This window comes from Peromyscus leucopus, chromosome 12 (genome assembly GCF_004664715.2).
Source record: "Peromyscus leucopus breed LL Stock chromosome 12, UCI_PerLeu_2.1, whole genome shotgun sequence".
In the NCBI taxonomy this organism is placed as follows: Eukaryota; Metazoa; Chordata; class Mammalia; order Rodentia; family Cricetidae; genus Peromyscus; species Peromyscus leucopus.
The window spans coordinates 82,455,795-82,478,422 of record NC_051073.1 but is presented as its reverse complement, the minus strand read 5'-3'; positions in this window follow the sequence as shown (position 1 = coordinate 82,478,422).

The window sequence follows — 22,628 nt, the reverse complement described above, 5'->3', positions numbered from 1 at the left end:
AGCACCTAATGCGGAGCTGTACTAGAGACCCTTCACTGTGTGACCCAACATAATGTTTAGGAGTGTATTTTTTTTCTATTAAACAGATAGACTGGTATATTATGTGTACATAATATAAACATTAAATGTATTATTACAACTAGATCAGACAAAACTTCCCATGAGCTGTAGTCTTACTATGTTTGGAGTTAAGCTGGAAAGTTATTAAAATAATACCATTTCACACCTCAAATAACAGAAAAACTCGCAGAAATCCTCTGGAAGTTTCCTTTCAATAGCAATTCAGGCATTCACTCTGACTATCCAAGGCAGCAGCTGAGTATCAACTACAAGTGTAGTCATAGACTTGAATTCCTGCCTAATGATGGCTTTCTCCAAAATTACTGACCCCAACTGGGCTCTGGCATTTGAATTTAAACCAACTGGAAGAAACTTCCATTTAAACCAACAAGATAATACCCAGCAAAGCAAAACATAACTACAGGGGGAGGGAGGGATATGTCCATCAAAACCCTCCACTGTTCTAGAACTGATGGCTCTACTTCGGGCTTCATGTATATAAATCTAGCTGACTGTGTGGTCACACAGCATTTCCTCCACTATCATCTCCTTCTGTTTGTGTTCAGATAAGCACAATGATACATTTTCAATGGATAATTCCCAGACAGAGTGGGAACACTGTGATCTCTGGGACAATGTCTGAAGTGCCTTATATTTCTTTATAGTCAATGCAGCCTTATCTCAAGTCTGCTGAGTTCAGTGTGTATCACAGTGTGTACCTGGCTCAGCAGTACTGGGTAGATGGACTCTTGAAACAAGATCACATCTCTGAGTCATGGCTTCCATAAGGTCAACAGAGTCAGAAAGGCTGCTAGACCCAAGTGATGGTTGCTAGTATGGGGAGAATTGCCTTACCCTTATAGGTTTCAGTATCTCTACCTCCCAAGAATAGGGTGGGAGTCACACAGTTCCTAAAGACCCCAGCACACCACTCTCGCAGCCTCCCTTTGACCACCCAGAGGCTGTTAGCGTTCACCCTCTCTGGTTATCCTAATGTACAGGAAGAGTGAAGAGGGAAGATGTAAGTATGTGTAGGTACACTGTGTTAGATAGCCTGTCTTTGCTGTGGCAAAACTCTTATGAGAAAATCAGCTTTTAAAAGGAGAAAAATTGTTTTACTTCTGATTTCAGAAGGTTCAGTCTATAGCTGCTTGGCCATATTGCTTTGGGTCAAGATATCACAGAATGTCATCTATATTTAGTATGTAACATTGGAGCTGCAAGAAATCAAAAGAGAGAGGGGAAGAGACCAGTGCCTCAATGTCCCTATCTAGGGAACACCCTTAATGATGTAATTTCCCCACATGGGCCTTGTCTCCTAAAGGTTTTACCATTTCCCTATAGTGCCACAGACTGAGGACAAAGCCTTTAGCCTGTAAGAGACAATGAAGATCCAAACCATAACATACCCTTGTGAGATGCAAATATTTTTCTTTATCCTATCCTTGACCATCATTCAAAAATTATTTCCTTTCCCCCTATTTGCTATGTCTGCAATCACAGCTTTGTCTAGATATTTATGGTTCCAAGGTAAAATAGCAAGGCTTCTCAGAATCACCTGTAACTGGAGGCACAAGCCTGGCAAAATAAAAAGAAGTAGTCCAAAAAATCATTCTGGATCTTAGAACAAGCTGACTCCATCAGGCTTTCTCCTTGAAGGGAATCACTTAGACCATGTGCTGTGAAATGGAGTGCTAGATCAGACCCTCTGGATGGCTTATCATTCACAGTGACAAGGCTGGGATATCATGTTGGTACTCCTTAGTTAGATGTGACAACCAAACAGCAAAAGCCTGACATTTTTACGGTATCTGAGCCATGCCCTGCTATCCTTTCCCCTTAATGTCATTTCTCTATGCTACCAGTTCTACCAATCATCAAATTTCTACCCAAGCCAATGAAAAGCACATAAAAAAATTTCCTGGGAAGAAACACAACATCTTCTCTTGGGAGAGCATGAAGCACAAGGCTCAATGTTTTTCCATGTATGAAACTAAGTTACTAGTAATTTCCTAAGGCAGGGAGGGATTAAAAGCTTTTCCTGGGATGCACACCAACACTGACTACAGTCATGACACTAGTTTTTTTCCTATAATTCCACACATGTTGTTTTTAATGACAAGCTTTGGACCTGTATGGTGTATTGCCTATATCTACAATTTGACATCTTCAGATTCAACCAACCAAGAATAGAAAATATTCAAAAAGAAACTGTCTATACTGAACATGTATAGATTTTTTGCCTTGTCATTATCCCCTAAAGAATATTGCTTAATAACTGCTTACATAGTATTTATAGTCTCTTAGATATTACAATCAACCTAGAGATGATTTGAAGTATGCTGGAGCATGTATGGTTTTTTTTTTGCAAACACTACACCACTTCATATAAATGTAATGAATTTGGGATCCAAAAGGACCTTGAAACATATCATTCATGTGCCATTCATGAGCCCCAAACCCTCTAGGTCAAGTATGATGTCTTTCTTTTTAAAATTATTTTTATTTTTAATTATTAAAGTATAATTACATCATTTTTCCTTTTTCCTTTCTCCCTCCAACCCCTTCCATGTCCTCCCTTCCCTTCATCTCAAAGTCATGGTCTATTTTTCTTCAATTGTTATTTTTACATACATAAATGTATAGCTATATAAATACAACCTGTTCAATCTGTTTAATATTACTAGTACGTATATGGTATAAAGATTGACCACTTAGTATTGGATAGCCAATTAGGAGGCTTAATCTTGGGAAATACTATTTCTCCTAAATTTCTTAATTGTCCATAGATTTTTGTCTAGGAGTGGGGCCCTGTGAATTTTGCCCTTTCCTTAATGGCATGTCTGTTGGTGTTGTACTTCTTCAGGTCTTGTTTAAGCAGCCATATTGTTTAGGTATCATCAGTGAAGCTTCCCTGTCATTTCTAGGAGACATAATCTCATAATAGACTTGCTTGGTCCTTTTACTCTTGCAACCTTTCTGTCCCTTATTCCATGATATTTCCTGATCTTTAGGTGTAGGAGTTCTGTTTTAGAGATATCAACCTAGGCTAGGCACTCCATAATCAGCTGTTCTCTGCATCTTAACCGGTTGTGGTTTTCTGTAATCATCTCCATCTGCTTCAAAGAGAAGTTTCTTTAATGAGAAATGAGAGCTACACTTATCTATGGATATTGGGATAAATAAAGGCTGCTTGGATAGCCTGGAATCTAATGGGTTTAGATAATAAAGAGAGTTATAACTGATAGTAAAGCAACTGGGGGGCACTTCAGACAAAGACAAAAAGCAGAGATGGAAACAAATCTGCAGGAAATGTGGGGCCTGTGCCTAATGAAACATTTTATTCAATATTGCTACAGTGTGGCCATGAAGATGTATTAGAAAGCCAAGATGGGTCAAGATGACCAAGAACTTTGGACATTTAGTTAAAAGAATTAGAGTGCTTGAGGGGAGAGAAGGAGAAAGGTTAATTCTGTACTACAAGTGAACAAGAATCATATTTCCATCTTAGCAGTTACCACACTGAATTCTCTTTTTCAGCACAGTTCTCTTCTACGTAGGTAGAAAGATCTGTGTCTTCTACTCTGTCACCTAGTGTCTGGCACACAAGGCATCTCTCAGCGGGTAACTGAACTGATTTGACCTACACTTTTGCAAGTGGAGAATGGGTCAAAATTTCAGGATGGGGTATACAGTAAGAAAATGGCAGTCATTAGGAATTCATTACCACCACTTCACTGGAGCATGGTGAGGGAGAGTGAGAAGGGTGGAAATGACTAGGAAAGAATTGTAAAGAAATGACCAGTATGCCATAATGAAATACAAGAAATCAAACACTGAGAAAATGGAGTTGGATACAGTGTTTGCTCCCAGAAGCCAAGGAACATGGATGTACTAGGCTCCATTGACACCCTGCTCAGAGAAGGGTCTAACTACATATTGGCAAGGAATTTATTGTTTTGTGTCTCACTATGGTTAGTGAGTGTTTCACTAGCCTATGTTAAGAGCAAAGACTACAAGTCTCTCAACATTGGAAGAAACAAGTAAATATGTTGAATTTATGATGATGGTAGTTCAATCACTTATGAGTTTCTAATTTCATTAGAAATATGGCTGTAAATTTTACCACTTAAGGTGCAACTCTAGAGTCATCTATAAAAAGGCAGTTGTTGGAGATGAAGAGCTAGTCCTATCTATATCTAGAAGATAAAAGTAGAAAAATGAGGTGGCAGGGTGGGATTACAGTGACAGAGATCAGAGTTCTCAAGGCCAGCAATGTCTAGTATTCCAGGAACTTAGTGGGAATCTAGGTAAGGCCATTGAGTTGGACATTGAAGACCATGCCAATATCCCTGGTCAGGTATCACAACACATGAGTATGGGTTAGAGCACACAATTACCCTTTCATACAGAAACACATACTTCAGTGTTAGTTATTTAGTGGAAATATCACAAAACACGACAGAATCCACTAACAAGAGTTTTAAGATAAGAGAGAGAGACAGATATGCTCAGGCCTGTTGGAAAGACATGTGCATAAGGAGGTTAGCCGGGAATGTGGGTCGCGCATGCGTACACAGGTTCATGTGGCTACTCCACGCATGCTCAAAGATCACATGGTTGCGCTGCATGCTTTATGCAACCATGCAAAGCCACGGGGTCCTGGTCATGCAAGACATTTTTTTGACCCAGATATGGCTATTTTGACCTGGAACTGGCTATTTTGACCTGGCACTGGCTAGGCAGGGTTTGAGATCAGCCAAGACACATTCAGTTTAAGATAAGAATTAACATTTCCCCACCCAAAAGTGAGCCTACTGGTGGGAAACTCTCCTTGAATTCGTAAGTGGTCCAGGAAAGGATGAGGCTTCAAGAAAGTAGATTATGTGCACAAGGAGGTCCATCCAACATTGGGTGCACCTCTGGAATCCTTCGCAGAGCTTTCATCAACAATGATTCTTCCAAGAGATCTGAAGTAGTCAGCTTCTCCAGCCATGCAGGAATAAAGGGAGATTCCATGATACACAGAAATTTGGGCTGATTAAGAACCATTAGTGGTCTAAAACACTCTGAGTTGATGCAACAGCAGATTGGAAGCCCTGGCTTCACTGAAATGATCAGGTTGATTATAATCCTATAGTCCACAAAGCCCTGTCACTGAGTCCTGCTGGTTCAAGCTTGAGCTTTCTTCTGGGCATATGAGGAAACCCTGCTTGAGTCCCCATGAACAGCCACTGGGTTTCTGTGCTACAACCAAGCAAAAGCTTGAGCATTGTCAGCAGGCTGAGCACAAATACTGTGAAAGAAAAGAAGAGCCAGGATGCAAAAGAACCCTGTGAAGCACAAAGGCCTCACCTGTGTGCTCTTCCTCCTCCCCACAGAATAAAGAGAAGACCCTGGGCTGACTGCACCCAAAGCCAAAGACACCTTCATGATGTCTGGGGCAATATCAGTCCAGAGAATTCTTGTGACAGAGTTGGAAAGAATTAGACTTGAAGTTTAGGTAAAATGCTGAAGCACCAGGCTTTCCTTATGGAAAAGACATGTCACTTTATTTATGAGATGGGCAATTTTGAGGAAATATTCTTCTTAGAATTCAGCCTTAGTACCAAACCTATTTACACATTTCTCTAGCAGTTTGCTAATGAAGAAAGAGAAAAACAAATTAAGATAGATACCATGCTGTGATGGCTAATTTTGACTATCATCTTAATTGAATTAAAATGCACCTGGGCATTATTGAAGAACCCCCCTCCCCCCCCCAAAAAAAAATAATGTAGGTGAATTTTGTTGAAAAAGTTAAGAAATTTTCTTGTATGTGACATTTTATTGGAATGATATTTTTTAAAGGTCCCCAAAGTAATTCTGCCACTATAGTTGCTGGTATGCAGGACGCCAAGCCTAAGATTCCTGGTCCCCAGGGGTATACTCACCCGGCTCATAAGAAAATACGATGATTCCATAAATCTCCATTAGGGCGCTAGGCGAGCAGAGCTGACATAAACAGCTCCTTTCATGCTAATGTGGGAAAGATGGAAGATCACAAAAGTATTGTGGCTTTGTGGAGAGGGGGCGCCTGATGGAAGATGTAGGGCAGAGGAATGGGATCCTTGCCAGGAGAGGTAGAGGCTGCAAACTGGGGAGACAGCCTGGGAGTTACTTTGAAAGGGTCTCGTAAAAGTGCCATTTGTTGGGAGCCAGGAAGAAGTGAAGGCAGCTTTGGCACACGTGGCCCCTGTGCTAAATTAACTGTTAACACAAATAATCAAAGTGCAAGACCCATCCAGTGGCTGGCGCCAGAGAAGGGGAGGGGGCGGCGGCAGGTGGAGTCTTGCTGACTGTGATGATAGCAGTCATCTAGTGGGGCCCTTGTGGTGTGAGGTGGGGTGGCTGAGCAGGGGCATGCTGGTAGACCTGGATCTAAAGCAAAGAAGGCAGAGGTGGGGCATAAGTCTGTGACCCAAGACTGGGAAATCTGGTTGGTAGGATCAGAGGATGGGAGCCGGTTAGGAATCTAAAGCAGAGGACAGGCATGGTACCGTTTCTCTTTCTGCAGTCACAAGCATAAGGTGCATGCTCTCTGAAGCGCTAGCAGCCAGAAAGCTTCAAAGGTAGAGGAGCCTTATTGTCAATGAGGGCTATGGAATAACTTGAGGACCCAAAAAGACGTCAAAGTCAGAAGTTGGAAGCCGAAGCAATGCTGCACAGCCAGGCCCCAGGTGTGTGCAAATGGAGTTCCCAGCTCTCCTAGAAGCACTACTACACTACTCTGGGAAAATCCCAGAAGAAAAGCTGTAGGAACTTTGTTTCCTATGTAAATGCACCTTGTTTCCACCAACAGAAAGTCTGAGATAGTTTTTGGTGACTTTCCCTGAGCCTTGCTCTGAGGGCTGTGTTCAGTTTGCAGACAGGGTTTGAATGGTTGCTCTTAGGACAGGCTGTCCTGGGAGAGTCCTGACACTGGAGAGTTGTAAGAGTGCCCAGATGTCTGACAAAGCTGGACTGTACCCAGTGGCCTCCTATCTCCACAAAGCAAGATGGAGTATACTGCCATTCTTTAACAAGCTGGAAGAAGGTATGCTCAAGGCTATCCTTCTTTTTATCTTGCAATCAGAGGGTACTTCCTAGAGAAAACTGCCTGTGATGGTCTGAAGGAGAATGCCCCTCACAGGCTCATATATTTGAGTGTTTAGTCACCAGGGGGTGGAACCATTGGAAAAGATAAGGATTATGAGGTGTGGCCTTGTTGGAGGAAGTGTGTCACTAAGGCTGGACTTTGAGGTTTCAAAAGCCAAAGTCAGGCCCAGCGGCTGTCGTTTTCTGCTGTCTGCAGAACAGGATTTAGAACTCTCAGCTACTTCTCCAGCACCATGTTTGCCTGCATGCAGTCATGCATCCCAACATGATGATAATAGACTAATTTCTGAAACTTTAAGAAAGCCCTAATTAAGCACTTTCTTTTGTAAGAGCTGCTGTGGTCATGATGTCTCTTCACAGCAATAGAATGGTGACTAAGACACTGCCTTATGAGAAAATTTCTAAATGCTGGTGTTTCCATCCAGATGAGCCTCAAAGAACCAAAACAAGGTGAGATCAGAAATAATCTAACAAATAAGTTGCAAAGGAAAGCAGTGAGCAACAAGCCAGCAGTACACAGGAACATGCATCCCTTTGGGAGTGCCACCCAACATCACCTCACTGAGTACAGGGAAGCCATGCCTTAAGCCCCAAAGACTAAACCTTCAAGTTAAACTGAGTGGCTGCAGAGTTTATTGCTATTGTACTTTTGTTTTGTTTTGTTTAAGAAATTAACATAACTTTAACTTTAGTATATCTATGTCCAGCAAATGTATGTACAGACAGAACCAGGCAGACAAAAATGGCAAGTCTCCCTTTGGGAAAGACATTTAAATCTCAAATGGGAAAACATTGTCATACTACCTTGGTTTCTCTAGGTTTCTTCTTAAGAAATAGAATGGCAAGGCCCACCCTGTACTACTGCCTGGGTGGGGGATGGGGGGTGGGGGGTCGGTGTAGGGACCAGAGCCATGCTGTGAGACAGAGGTGACTGCCTGTCTACTCACACCTGAGTACACTAGATGTGAGGGGTCAGCAGCAAGCCCAGGGCTACTAGGGCTAGCCCTTATAATCTAAACCCAAGGCTAATCTAGAAGTTTCTCTCCTTCAACATTCTCAGTAGAGCATCCAGGAAGACTATGAGAATGCATTATCTTCTGTTTTCGTTCATTCCCCAAATGTTTGTTGAGTACCTACCTATGCCTAGATAGCCCAGAAGGAAAAGCAGACAGGTAGGATTTTCAGAGCCTGCATTGAGGAGAGGGAGAGGAATTAGAGAAACTGCTGCATATAATTGTGACTGCTGGATTCCTGAATGAGTTCTGGTACTCAGATGGAAAAGAGACAGAGTCAACTCTTCTATGACTCCTGATGACAGTGAGCTGCCAGAAACAGCACAAACTGGGAAGAGTAGGCTGTGTGTGGTCATAGCATGAGGTACCTTTCAAGATGATGTTTCCTCTTTCCAGTTACCATGGTCCAGGGTCTGTTGCTATCCCCACTTTACAGATGAAATAAACAAGATTGAGAGGCACTGAACCATTCTACAGATTGCACAGGAATAGGGAAAAACCTAGCTTCAAAACAGTACCAGGTCTTACAGCCTTTAAAAGAAAAAAAAAGATTGATTGATTGATTGATTGATTGATTGATTGATTTTGTGGGTGGTTTGGTGTGTGTGTGTGTGTGTGTGTGTGTGTGTGTGTGTGTGTGTGTTTGCCTACATGTATGCATGTGCACCATGTGTGTGTGTTCCTGGAGCTGCCTACAAAGGTCAGAAGAGGGTGTTAGATATTACTGACCTTGTAGTAGGTTGTGAGCAGCTTTTGTGGGTGCCTGCAACAGCAGCAAGTGCTCTTAACTACTGAGACTCCAGGCCCATGAGGGCTTGGTTTTTCACTCTTTGATAGGCCCTTTTTAACAACATTAACTGCACGGCTGTGCTGGTACAATGTATAAACGACTACATCCTGGACATAGCTGCAAGAGTCACTGGACTTGGGCTAGACCTGTGGTTGCTCACCTGCATGTTTTGGACGATCATGTTCTACCTGGGCTCTGTCACCATGAATCACTCTGTGAACAGTAATGGTAGCAGAAGCACCATGTCCTTCTCACTGTCCCTTGCAGAGCCTGGATGAGAGCTAAACTTCCCTTTCCAGACAGGAAGACACAGAACTGAGAACTTGCATGCTTGACATAATTCAGATCCTGGTCCTGCAGACCCCTCAAGCAGCCCTCTGCCCATGTGGAACATGCTCCTTTGCAGATTGCCTCAGATCAGACCAGAAACTTCTCTTTCATGTCTCAGATACCTTAGAGTTGAAAAATCTATGGATTCAGTTCCCTGTTTTTTAAAAATAGCAAAGAACCTTAAACTCACTCCTCTACTAGGTCAGGTAAATAGTGATATTTCAATCAGCCTGGATCAATTCTGAAGTCTCATAAAAGAACTTTTGAAGTCAGTTGGAAAAGAGCCAAGTTACTTAGAATTATCTCCTGGTTTGTGCTGCTGGTTGGCTCTAGCCAAATTCACAGCCCAACACAGCTCCTCTTCAGCTATTCAGAATCCCAGGAGCTGAAGCCTCAATACTCTGCTAGCATAGCTGTGTCTGCTTCCCCAAGCCCATCAGTAGTTGCTTCACATTTTGGTGAGTAGAGCTAAAGTTCCCCCAAGGACCTACTTCTGAGAGTCCCATTGTCTGTGAACCATTTCGCAGGTCTCATTCCTGGTGAGTTCCCTTAGGCTGGCTCCCCAGGTATTGTGATGGAAATCACAGCTCTTCCTTGAGGCTAGCTCCAGGGCAAGTCAGAAGCATCACTGTCTTAGAGAAGGTGACCTCAGACCTGTGTCCAGAGAATACTGGCTGAACCTGCTACACACCAAACTCTGCCCACCCCCTATCCCTCAGTCACCTTCACTTTTGGATAGATACCATTTCTTGGGGATGTCTTATTTCCTCCACTAAGCTCCACAGACCACCCATGGTCAGGCCATCATTAGTCCTTTACCAGAACCCTTATACTTCCTGGGTTTTAAACTCACAAATCCTCTCCACAGTGCCCTGGTGGCTCCACACACAGCAAGGAAAGCAGGATTCTGTGCACATTAAGGTCTCGGATTCAACAGGTAGACTCTCTGAGGAAATGCCATACATCATTGCTGTAGGGGAACACCCAGAAGGGCAAGACCCAGGACTAGCAATTTTAAGGGTCTTGCTGAGCAAATTCTTAAGACAAATAGCAGCATCTTAAGCAAGATAAATACCAAAAGCAACTTATACTGACTACAAAATATCACTATGTATTTGTAGGCAAAGCCCAAGGTAAGATGTACCAACAAACAGAATGACTTGTAAGAAAACTCAGGAATGGAGCTTGGATTGTACATCAATGACAGAGTGCTTGCCTGCCATGCATAAGGACCTGGGTTCAGTCCACAATGGCACAAAATAAGTAAATAAGTCAGAGACATAATATTTGAATTTTAAAATGATAAAATTAATAATAAATTGATAATTGTCTTCTAATTACCTATAAATGTACTACATCCACTAAGAGTGAGTAAAAGCTTAGAGATAATCAAGGAAGATGAAATACTAGTTACAACACCATAAATTAAAAAAAAAACTTACTTAAATGTTGATTAGTATTATCACTTATCAAAGAAGCCATATAAAATTGACACAAAATTCTGTGTATCCTGTCCCTAAGAGGCAAAGTACACCCCCAAAGAGCATGGTACCTGCAAAAGACCCTCCAAGGAACCACAGTCAGTGTTCCCACAGGACACACTTCACCAGCACACAGCATGACATTTCCCCTCCAGGGTATTTCTGCTCCAGTGAAAAGTTTATGGTCAGCTAAATTTGACACCTCATATGAAATTCCAGAGGCACAAAATCTACAGGAATTTAAGATGAAAGGATTTTTTTCCCTTTAGAGTCATATCCAGGAGGTCATTGTGAATATTCTTCAAATAAGAAAAAGAGAAGTGGGGGATGGTCCAGAAACACATGTGCTCAGAGAGCCTTCCACTTGTTTGTGAAATGCTAATGACCGAACCCACTGCCTTGTAGATGTACTCTATCAACAAGTCTCCCTTAAGGCTTTATGATAACAATTGTTTTGTTGCTATTTACATTTCAAGCACTTGAATGACATACTTGAACTATTGAAGAAAACAGAAATTTTTATGCTTTTAAAGGTTTGGTTCAATATAAAGATGTTTTAATATGAAATAACAATATAGCCAATACTGTATGCATAGCTCAGTGGTAGAACATGTGAGAAGCACTGGGTTCCATCTGTCCCCAGCACCATTCAAAAAAATTAAAGTCAAACAATATCATAGCAGACACAAGAGGTTTCCAAGTTTGCAATGATATGTAAAAGTTAAATATACTCCAACTTTTTTTTTTTTTTTTTTCCGAGACAGGGTTTCTCTATGTAGCTTTGCACCTTTTCCTGGAACTCACTTGGTAGCCCAGGCTGGCCTTGAACTCACAGAGATCCGCCTGGCTCTGCCACCCGAGTGCTGGGATTAAAGGCGTGTGCCACCACCACCCGGCTATACTCCAACTTTTCACCCTATAGGTATGTTTCCAAAAGCAGCTTTGTTTATTCCATGTGCCAAAGAGTCCTCCCCTAGAACATGCCAGCTACACCCCAGTGTCAAGCTTTTACAGGATGTCAAGCTTTCAGGGTCTGGTTGTTGAGCTAAAAGCAGATTCTTTTGAAGTTTATGCAGGTGGGACAGGGAGCTAGCTGTAGGGTGTCCTCTCCTGGGGCCTGCTGCCACTGTGTCTCCAGGCTGAAAGAATGAGGGTCAAATGGTCCTTCAAGTGCTGTGCTGGGGGTCCTCTTTTTGTCTAGAAATGGAGGGGTTTCCTCTGTATTCTCTCTAAAGAAGCCCAAAGCTTTGCACATTTACTGTTACAGACCCAAACAAAATAGTATTTCAAATAAAATAATATTAGAAGATAAAACAAAATTTAAAAAAATAAGGTCACTAAACTTGCAAATGAAAATTACTTTTTATCGTATCTATACTACATATTTTTAATGCCTCATTTCAATGCAGTTGATGCAGCCACTTTTACCAGATGGGTGAACAGAGCACAATGAAAATCCTCAGATATTCTAGGCCACTGTTTTAAAAGAGGAATGGCTCTTAAGCTCTTCCAACACTGAAATCACCCAAGGTTCCAAAGGAGCTCAGAAAAGTAACTTACTTGAAATTGACATAATTTGTTTCAATGTTTCTGTTTGCTGTACACATCTAAGAGTCTCAGCTTCAGTTTCAGACTTACACTTCTGCCCTGTTACCATGGTTTCCACAATCTGAAGCTCACTCCTCTTCAGCTTTGGATAAGTTAAAGGAAAATGCAGGTAAATTGTTGGAAGATTAGGCATTTGAGACAGACACAAATGACCCTGCCTTTGCTGGGATATCTAGCCAACTTAAACCACTGCTAAATTACTGCTAAAAAGTGCTTAATTACTGTTACTGTCACTATATTTTATTCAGTTTATATTGTGAACACTTTTTTTCTGATGATCATTTTCCTGGAGATAATCAAAGACACTGGGGTAGAATAAATTAATTGTGCAATTAGCAGCTATTAAACTCTCCTGTGTTACCACAGTTGCTCTGAGCCAAAGGTCAGTCAGATTCACAGCCTGACTACCCTGTGCCAGCACCAGCCATCTTGAACACTCCATGGATCCTGTGAGACAACTACATAAAGATTTCAACTGACCTGCATACTTAGGACACATGTTTGAAACAGTTTTGACCAGATATTTCATCAGAGTGGAGTACTTTCCCCTAGTGAAGCAACTTCTTGCCATTGGTGCTGAAACACAAGGCCATGATTGGTCCAAAGCACATGTCTTAATGACTGCAAGGTGCTAAGAAGCAAGGCTGTGACTGGTTGATAAAAACAGCTGTGATAGGTCCAAACACCCCTTCTCAGACTAAATAAGCAGACAGGCATGGCTTCTTAGTGAGCTAGCTGGGACACTTTCCCATGCTTACCTTCCCTGGTTCTGTGACACCAGCTCCAATGAAATCTTCTCTTCCACGGTTTTCTCAGTAACGTGGGCTAATCTGGAACACAAAATGGCAGGGGGTGGGGCTTGAAAGCTGAACAACTCTGCTCACTATGAAGGGAAGGCCATTAAAAAGACCAAAATGTAGAGCTGATCTATGGTGATAGTTTATTTGTACTGAAATGTGATTTCATTTGTATGTTAATAAATAAAGTTGCCTGGGGATCAGAGCTAAAAGCAAGCCATAGCAGAAGTCTGGCAGTGGTAGCATATGCCTTTAATCCCAATCACATGACAGGCAGATCTCTGTGTATTCAAGGATACCACCAGCATGGAGACACATGCCTTTAATCTCAATACCAACCACAGAAGACCTGGAGGTGTGTGTAGACGGGCAGTGACGAGGAGGTCATGTGGTTGGGTTTACAACCAATGAGAAGGCAGACACAGGAAGGAGGTCTCTTGTGGAGGGAAGGACAGGAATGGCAGTGAAGGTTTTTAGCTCTTAGCTATTGCTCTGACCTCTTGGGCTTTCATCTCTGCATTGGCTCTGTGTTTCTTATTTAGTAAGACGGTTACATCTACACTGGTCTCCACTGGGGCACTTTTACAAGCATCATCTAGAAATCCCAGGCTCCTGGTCACTGTAACCTGACACCATAGCTGCAAGTGGTGCCCAGGGATACACCCACAGCTAGGACCAAACTCTCATCCACAGGACAGTCTTTATTTGCATAGCCCTGATCTTCACACCCTTTAATTTGCAGAGCAGAGATAGCACAACTGGAAATCACATGCACAGCAACTCATGCAAACTTCCTCGACCTGTACACAGTTGATCTGGACCGTGTGTTCTTACACATGCCGTGCATTGCACTTCAGAAAACTACAAGAGGACTCAAGATTCTGTAAATTTGATACAAACTTAAACATATCTTGGAGGAGGGAATGTCTGTTGAGAAATTGCCTTCCTCAGATTGGCCTGTGGACATGTTTGTGGAGTGTTTTCCTGATCAAGCATTGATGTGAAGGGGCCCAGTCCACTGTAAATGGCGCCACCCCTGGGTAAGTAGTTCTGTGTTATATAGAAATGCAAGCTGAGCGAGTCTCTGAGATCTAACCAGTAAGCAGCAATCCTCCATGATCTCTGCTTCATTTCCTGTCTGACTTTACTTCATGATAGACTGTAAACTATACACCCCATGTTGCTTTTGGTCATGGTGTTTATCACAACAACAGAAAGGCAAACTCAAACATCACCCTAATCACAGAGTACCTCTCCCAAGTAGATCTCACTGAAGCCCTCTGTCCTAGCCTACATGTCCTCCTTTGCTGTTCATTCTGAAATCCTCTTCCTGCCTCCCCAGCACATAGACTGCCCTCCAGCTGCCTCAGCCTGCAAGCAGACTACATTGCTATTTGCCTACTCAATAGACAATTCTCTCCATCTGGGCACTTACAACTGATCAAATGGGCCTGTAATACCAAGGACTCAGGGAGCTGAGACAGGAAGATGCGAAATTTAAGGGATTCTAGTACACAGAGTTCAAAGCCAAGAAAGACAACTTGCAGAGACCTTGCTTCCAGATAAAGAGTTAAAAGATAGGGGTTGCTTGTTGATAGAGTGTTTACCAAGTGGGTTCAAATTCCAGTACAGAAAACAAAAAAACACAAATACTTGCAAATGTTCTAAAGCCCAGGGCATGCTCCCAGCTGCAGGCACCTGGTGCTAGGATCTCGACCAGCCTCTGAGTTGCTAATGCTCAATTCTTGAACCCCAGCCCCAGATTCCTAGGGAAAGCCCTAGTGCTCTCCACTTCACTGATGAAGCAATGGCTAGGAAGCCTCAGCCTACTTATCAGCAGTACATGTAAGTTTGAAGCCACCATCAGGACTGGCATAGCACAGAGGCCCAGGCCTTCCTACTGGTTCTGCCTGCATCCCATCTTCCAAATACTGTTGGACAGAGGCAAGCACTCCAATTCCTGACACATGCCACTAACTGAGGAAGCAAATGAACTGTTCAAGAGCAGCCACAGTGGGAGAAGGGAAAGCAGAAGAGACCAAAGAGCTGCTACAGTGCTGTTAAGAAGCCCAAAAAGGGAGAGTTCCCAAGTGTTATCAAGTCTGCAGGGTCAAAGCTGACCATCTGAGCAGCAACTGACATACCTGAGGCCTTTAGAGAGACTATGAGGTTTACAGGAGCAGGAGGATTATTACACTGGAGGGCACCACTTGCCATAGCCTCTGCCTGCCAGCTGCCACTTCTTGCTGCTGAAATAACAAAAGAAATGAAACATGCCAGAGTTTAGCATTCTTGGAGCTTCTTGCCTACTTACAATTTCTATTCAGGTAGAGAAACCAATTGTCAGCCAGCTGATAGATGGCATGTTTCCAGAAACATTTCAACAAAGCTTTCAATTTTTTTCACTGTTGTAGATTTAGTACCCACAGACAACCAAACAGTAACAAACCACATTTAGAATTACTATTATTTTTTAAAAAATCACTATGCAAACTTAAAGTTTTGTATCTACAAATAAAATAAACAGACATTCCCTTTTGTTGATGATCTCCTCAACTTCTACACATCTGACACTGAACTTCAATAGTTCTCTATGACCCAGTGCCAGAAAGGGCAGAAAGCTGAGAACTTCAGTCTGAAGCACACTGATACCAACATTTCTATGGTGGAGAGTGTGAGGGAGGGTTATGAAGTCCTGAGAACTACTTTTATTCCCCAGATTCAAGTAGAAGAGAATAGAAGTGAAATGGAAGTCATCTTTTCTTTATAACTTCCTAAATAAAATGAACGTCACTTGCCCTTTTCCATTGGTGTCTTTTTCTTGTTTTTACATACAAGCTGCTGCAGCCCAGTCTTAGAGGCTAGTTTCTAAGAGGAATCCAGAGGAATGACGGGAATCATTTGTTTACTTTCTTTCCTGCCCTGACTATGTGCCTGTCCATCAGAAACAGTGAAATTTGTTCAGCCTCAAATTTGGAACAAAAGGCTAACTCAGGTGCCTATTTAATGTATCAAAGAGGAAATAGCCACCAGGTTTTCCCAGCATCCGATAGCTGGAAGTTTCTGGGTCTTACCCGGCCCCTCAGTTCTACAGCCCCTCGGTCCCGCAGCTGCTTATAAAATAATCACTCAGAGGTTTATATTAATTATAAACTGTATGTATGGCCTAGGGTTTCAGCTTCTTGTTTGCTAGCTTTTTCTTCTTAAATTAACCCATTCCTATTAATCTATTTATTGCCAGGTGGCCATGGCATTAATAGTCTGCTGCCTCTTGTTCCCTTTTGGTGGCAGCCTGGTGTCTCCTCCACCTCGCTCTTCTGTCATTATCTCTTTTGGATTTTCCCACAGGGATCAATCCTGCCCTGCCATAGGCCAATGCAGCTTTATTTATTAACCAGTGGAAACCACACATATTCACAGCATACAGAAAGACATCCCCAGCACTTCCCCTTTTCTGGTCTAATCAAAAGGAAGGTTTTAACTTTAACCTAGTAAAATTACATATAACAAAATAGTTATCAAGCAAGAATTACAGTTACAATATCTAGTCTATTTATATTTGTCAGATTCAAAGAAAATATTTTAATCTATCCTATATTTGTGAGTCTAAGGTTTCATATCTAACTTATTTTTTATTATAACCAAGAAAAACTATGATTATAACTATTTAGTCTTCAACTACATCTAAGACCCCAGAAGAATATATTACCTAAGTAAACAGGAAGTGAATTGTAAGCAACTTCCAAAAATTCTGGAAATGACAGAGACAACTGGCTGCCTGGACAGTCATCCAAAGTTCCTCTGCAACATTGGAACATGCATCTTTAGCCAATAGGCCCAGAGTTTTTTAGTTGCTTCTCCCTGTGTCCTGTAGAATACTTGACAATCTCCTCTGGGAGGCAGGAACCTGAAGAACCATTTTGGCTTGCATAGTTCAGTGGTTACCTTCCTATGGGTCCTCTATGTCCAGTTTATATAACATATTATCAGCAGTCCAGGCAAGAGCAGTTTCTTGCCCAAATGGCTATGTTTGCCAAGAAGAAAATAAACTCCATATAGAATGTCTTTGATGCCCATCCTCCTCTCTGAAGTAAATCGGTGCTGCCAGGAGCAAACATGTATCACTGTCCAGAAAGTCTAAATTTTTAAAACATTTTAAATGCCATAATCTGTAGGTCTTTGAAGTGTTTGAAGATTACCTACCTAATTGAATTATATCTATGTATACCTAGAAAACTTAACATGACTATAAGTTTGACTATCCATAGAAGACTAATTATTAACCTGTATTTTTTAATTATCCATTACAATTGAAATGAGTTACATAAACATAATACTTCAAACAAGAGTAGAAATATACAGTATAACAAGATTAAATTTAAACTTGTATCAATAAACTAAAATCCATAGCAATGTAAAACATTTCTAAACAAGTTGTTGCTCTTTAAAAGTGGGTTCATTAATCTACCCTTTCATCCTATTATATCTATACCATCCCCTTTTCTTCTTTAGAAAGAGATTGTATTTATAATCAACCTACTTTAAATAAAAATATTGGTTTTTCTCTGTCCCACACAAGTGGGCTCTGCTGATATGGGACAGAAGAATCTCTCAACCTTTTCTTTTAGCAATATGTTTGGGTTTAGAGAAGGAGTGAGCCAATTCCATCTCCAGAGCCAGCTTGGTATATTTGGGAATTTGGGTGTAGCTTCTCATACTACTTCCTGCTGGATTAGGGTGCTGTATACTTACAAGGACACAAAGAAAATTTTAGGACTATGGAATAGTCTGTGAGGCTGTATTGTCTGAGCCAGTTTCCTTGAAACCATTCTGGATGTTGGATCACCTGGGCCGTGGTGTCATCAGAGACCTTTCAGGAGGTCTTGGCTGGTCAAACCTGATGTATCTTAATCTGGAACAAATCCATAGCCTCTTGCTTTCTGTGAAAACAAAAGCAGAGCCTCCTTCCAAAAGCAACATATCCTTACATCCACATTTTGAAGTCAAGGTACCTTTAAAATATACATATTTGTTTAACTGAGCAGCCTTAACAATCAAATGTCTTTCTGAAGTTAAAAATGCCACAGACAACACAATCCAGATTCTCTGTGTGATATCCATTTTATCTTATTTTTTATATTACTTTTCCTTTTTTCTTTAAAGACTTTATTTTTTAAAACCATCTATTTCTTTATATACTATATATATTACTTTTTTTTCTCTCTCCCAAGCCTGCATACATTTTTATACACATTGTAAACCGTTTAGAAGTTTATCTCATCTGAATGTGTCTTATTGCTTTAAATGAATCTATTGCTTTAAATTGCAGAGTGGCTAGGACAGAAGTGGCAGCCTTGGCTGCTGACTCCACCCACCTCAGCTTCCTAACATGGCAGTGGTATGTTTACCACCAGCTCTGGGAGCCATGTGCACTGCCATCTCTGGGAAGCATGGGTCTATGACTTTATCAAGGCACGTGCAGCCCAGAAACCTATTTTTCTGTACTAGCAAAAGCTAAATCTGCCGTGCTGTGTGCTGTGTGGCTTGGAGATGCCATTATGCACTGCGGTGGAAATCCGCTTAGCTTATGGCGGCTGGCAGTCAGCTCCATCTCACAGGCAGCTATCAGAGACAAGTCTCTACACTGCTACTGGCATGAGACTGTGTGATTAGGAAGCTTAGTGTGGCTCCGTTTCTCGGCATTCAGAATCATTAAGCTTTCTTAGGTCTATAGGGATCGATGTCCAACCATGAGCGCCACAAAATTCCCCAAATCTTGGGAAAGAAATGCCAATCTTGGTACAGGATGCAGTTAGGACATCAGAAAATAATCTTTCCACATTGTATTCTAGTTAGAAACACTAAATATACAGAACAAATATAATGTATTGAAACATAAAGTCACATATAAACTTATACTCACCAGAAAAGCAGCAACTTTCTCAAGCAAACAAAAGCAAAAAACAGAACTTGGAATAATGTATTTCAACCTTTGAAAGATAACAACTGCCAACACAACCTACCATTTGTCATACTAGAAGGAAAAAGAAAAAATTCCCATGATAAAAGCAAGCAAAAGAAATTCGTGACCACTATGCCAATTCTAATTATAAAATACTTGAAGAAATCTTTTATACTGAAGTAAAAGATCAATACATCAATGAGGCTACAACAGAATAGCACTAGTTAAACAAATGAGGAATAGGAAAACACTAAACAGTAAGAAAAAAATTAACCAAATAATGTAATTAGTACATGTCTTTCAATAATAATAACACTGGGGCTGTGGATGAGCTCAGTCAGTAAAGTATTTGGAATGAAAGTATGAAGGTTTGAGCTCCCAAGTACTCACAGAAAGAGCTATGTATTGCAGTGTATGCTCATAATCCTAGCACTGGGAAAAACAGACAGAAGGATCTACAGAGATTGGTAGACTATTTGTCTAGCAAAATTAATAAGCTCCAGATGGAAACCAATGTCAACCTACAGCCTCTATACATATGTGCACATGACGGGCAACATAAGTATAGACATAAAAGCACATAAACATATTTATCACATATAAAATAGCAATGATAATGATGATAATAATAACTCTGAGTGTTAGTTTTATAAGTTTTCCCAATGACAGACTAAATATTGGATATTTAAAAAATAACTTATCAATTTGTTGCCTCCAAGAGACATAACTTACTGTCAAAGAAAGATATAATCACCAGATGTAAGAATGGAAAAAGTTATTTAAACAAATTGAACTAAAAAGTGAATAGTACTGCTGTACTAATATCTGGCAAAGTAGACAAAGATTTTTTTATGTAAAAACTAATAACTAGGGAAAAAGAATGTTATTTGTTACTGATTAAGATAGGACATAATTCTGAACATATGTCTACTGGACATGGGCATACCCAGTTTTATAAAACAAGTGCTACTAGATGTAAAAACACAGATTAACACCAATATAATAATGGTAGGTAACTTCAATACCCTACTCTCATCAATAAATGGGACATTCTAACAAATAATATTGTAGAAATACCTTAGTTAAATTTCATTATAGATCAAATGCATCTAGCAGATATCTATAGGACATTACATCTAAACACTGCAGCATATACACTCTTCTCAGCAGCCCATGCAACTTCTATAATCAGATTATATAATAGTATCCAAAAGAAGTCTTAGCAAATATGAGGATAGAACATATTTGTGAATATTAAACAACACATACTGAATGATGAGTAATTTCATTAAAGAAATTAAGAAGGAAATTTAAAAAAGTCCTAGAATTAAGTGAAAATGAAACAGTATATATAAGATAAACAATTTAAACAGATCTACACAAAGCAATGGAATTGAAGCAGTAATTAAAAAAATTTTTTTTCCAATTATTGCCATTGCTCTTGTTTGCCCACCAGAGCTAGATGATACTGATGTCATTCATTGCACACTTTGATTGCAAAAATCAGGCTGGAACTTAACTGGAAAATTTATCCTGCTGGCTAGTTTTCTTAGTGCTGGAAGCTGCTTTGCAGGCTTCTAAGGGAGAAAAGTTATAAAACAACTAACTCAACTGTGAACTACACTACCAATCTGTCAGGCATGTTATACCTACTGGTAAAAGAGTGGCATGACTATTATGGGGGGTAACCAACAACTTTCTAATTGGATTTTCCACAAAAAATAAAAAGGTATTAAAGTAGGAGGGGCGCTTGCTGCAAAGAAGAGGTTCAATGGGATGGGGAAAAGAATAATGGAGGAATTATAATTAGACTATATTATACATATTCACATATTGTTTCACATATATGTGAACATTCCGCTCCACAGAAGGGACTCATACCTGTAAAACAGGTACTGTAAACCTGGTCATAAGGCCACAGCTGGCAAGGTCATAAGACCTATGGTGAGCCTACTATAGTTTACCTAAATGGACATGATATCAAACTTTCTTCAAAATATTTATGTTTATACCTATAGACCTAAGCTGCTCTCTTGCTTAGAGAGGCTTATGGTTGCTTATGTTCATGCAAAAACTCATAAATTACCAAAGTGTTGAAAATAAGTGACAATTGAGTGTTCAACCCTATATGAAGCATCTATGTCACAGACACACACACACACACACACACACACACACACACACACACACACACACATGCCCAAGCTCATGAAACACCATAGAAGAGGAACAGAAAGAGTGTGAGAGCTGGAGAATAGGAAGGAGTGCTATGAAACACTGTTTCCTGGACATGCTGTAGTTTTTGCAGCCATAAACTTGCAGTACCAGGGGCCACCTGCCAAAGACTTGCATATGTTGGGCCTTTCAAAATTCCATCACAGATGGGGGAAGGGCCCATAAGGCTTCACTTTTCCCTGAAGAATGATGGGCAGTTAATAGTTGCTGTGAGGAAAGGCAGACGTCTGTGATTTTCAGGTGAGCCTATTCTATATAGCACGATCAGTCAGAGTTACACAATGAGATCCTGTCTCAAAAATAATAATAAAAAAAAGCCAGACACATATGAATTCACTGTTGAATGGTATCAGATCTTTGCTAAAAAGTAACACCAATGCTTTCCAAACTATTCCTAAAATTGAGAAGGAAGAAATGCTACCAAATGCCTTTTAATGAAGTCAGTACTACTCCCTGATATCAAAATCACACAAAGGCACAAGAGAACATTGCAGACTGATCACCTTGAAGAATGTAGATAAACATCTTCTCAATAAAATACTTGTAAACAGAATTCAAGATCATTTCAAAAAGAGGATTCGTTATGATAAAAATGTTTCATTCTAGATTCAATATGCACAAATCAATGTGTAACACAGCATATAAATGGACTCCAGGACAGAAATCACATGATCATCTCAATATCAATCATCATCAGCATTCAAAAAAGCTTGGCAAAATCCAATGTCCCTTCAGGATAAAAATCCCTAAAGAGACCAAGAATAAGAGAGTGTCTACTTTTTCAACTTTTATCCAGTATTGTGCTTGAAGTCTTGGCTAAAACAGTAAAACAAGAGAAGGAAACAGCATGGAAGAAAGGGAAAAGGAAGAACTCAAAGTATCCTTATTTGCAGAGAATATAATTTTACAAGTGATCCTAAGACTTCCTCAGAAAAATCTTACAATCTGATAAACAGTTCCGGTAAACTGGCAAGATGTACTATTAATATGCAAGAATCAGTAGTCTTCCTGTGCACCAATAACAAACATGCTCACAAAGAAATCAGTGAAACAGTTCCATTCATAATTATCTCATAAGAAGTAAATAACATGGGACTAGAGAGACAGTTCAGTGGATAAAGCATTTGCCATACAATTTTGAGAACCTGAGTTTGAATCTTCAGAATCCACATAAAGCCAGACACAGCAGCACAAGCCTCTAATCTTTAATGCTCC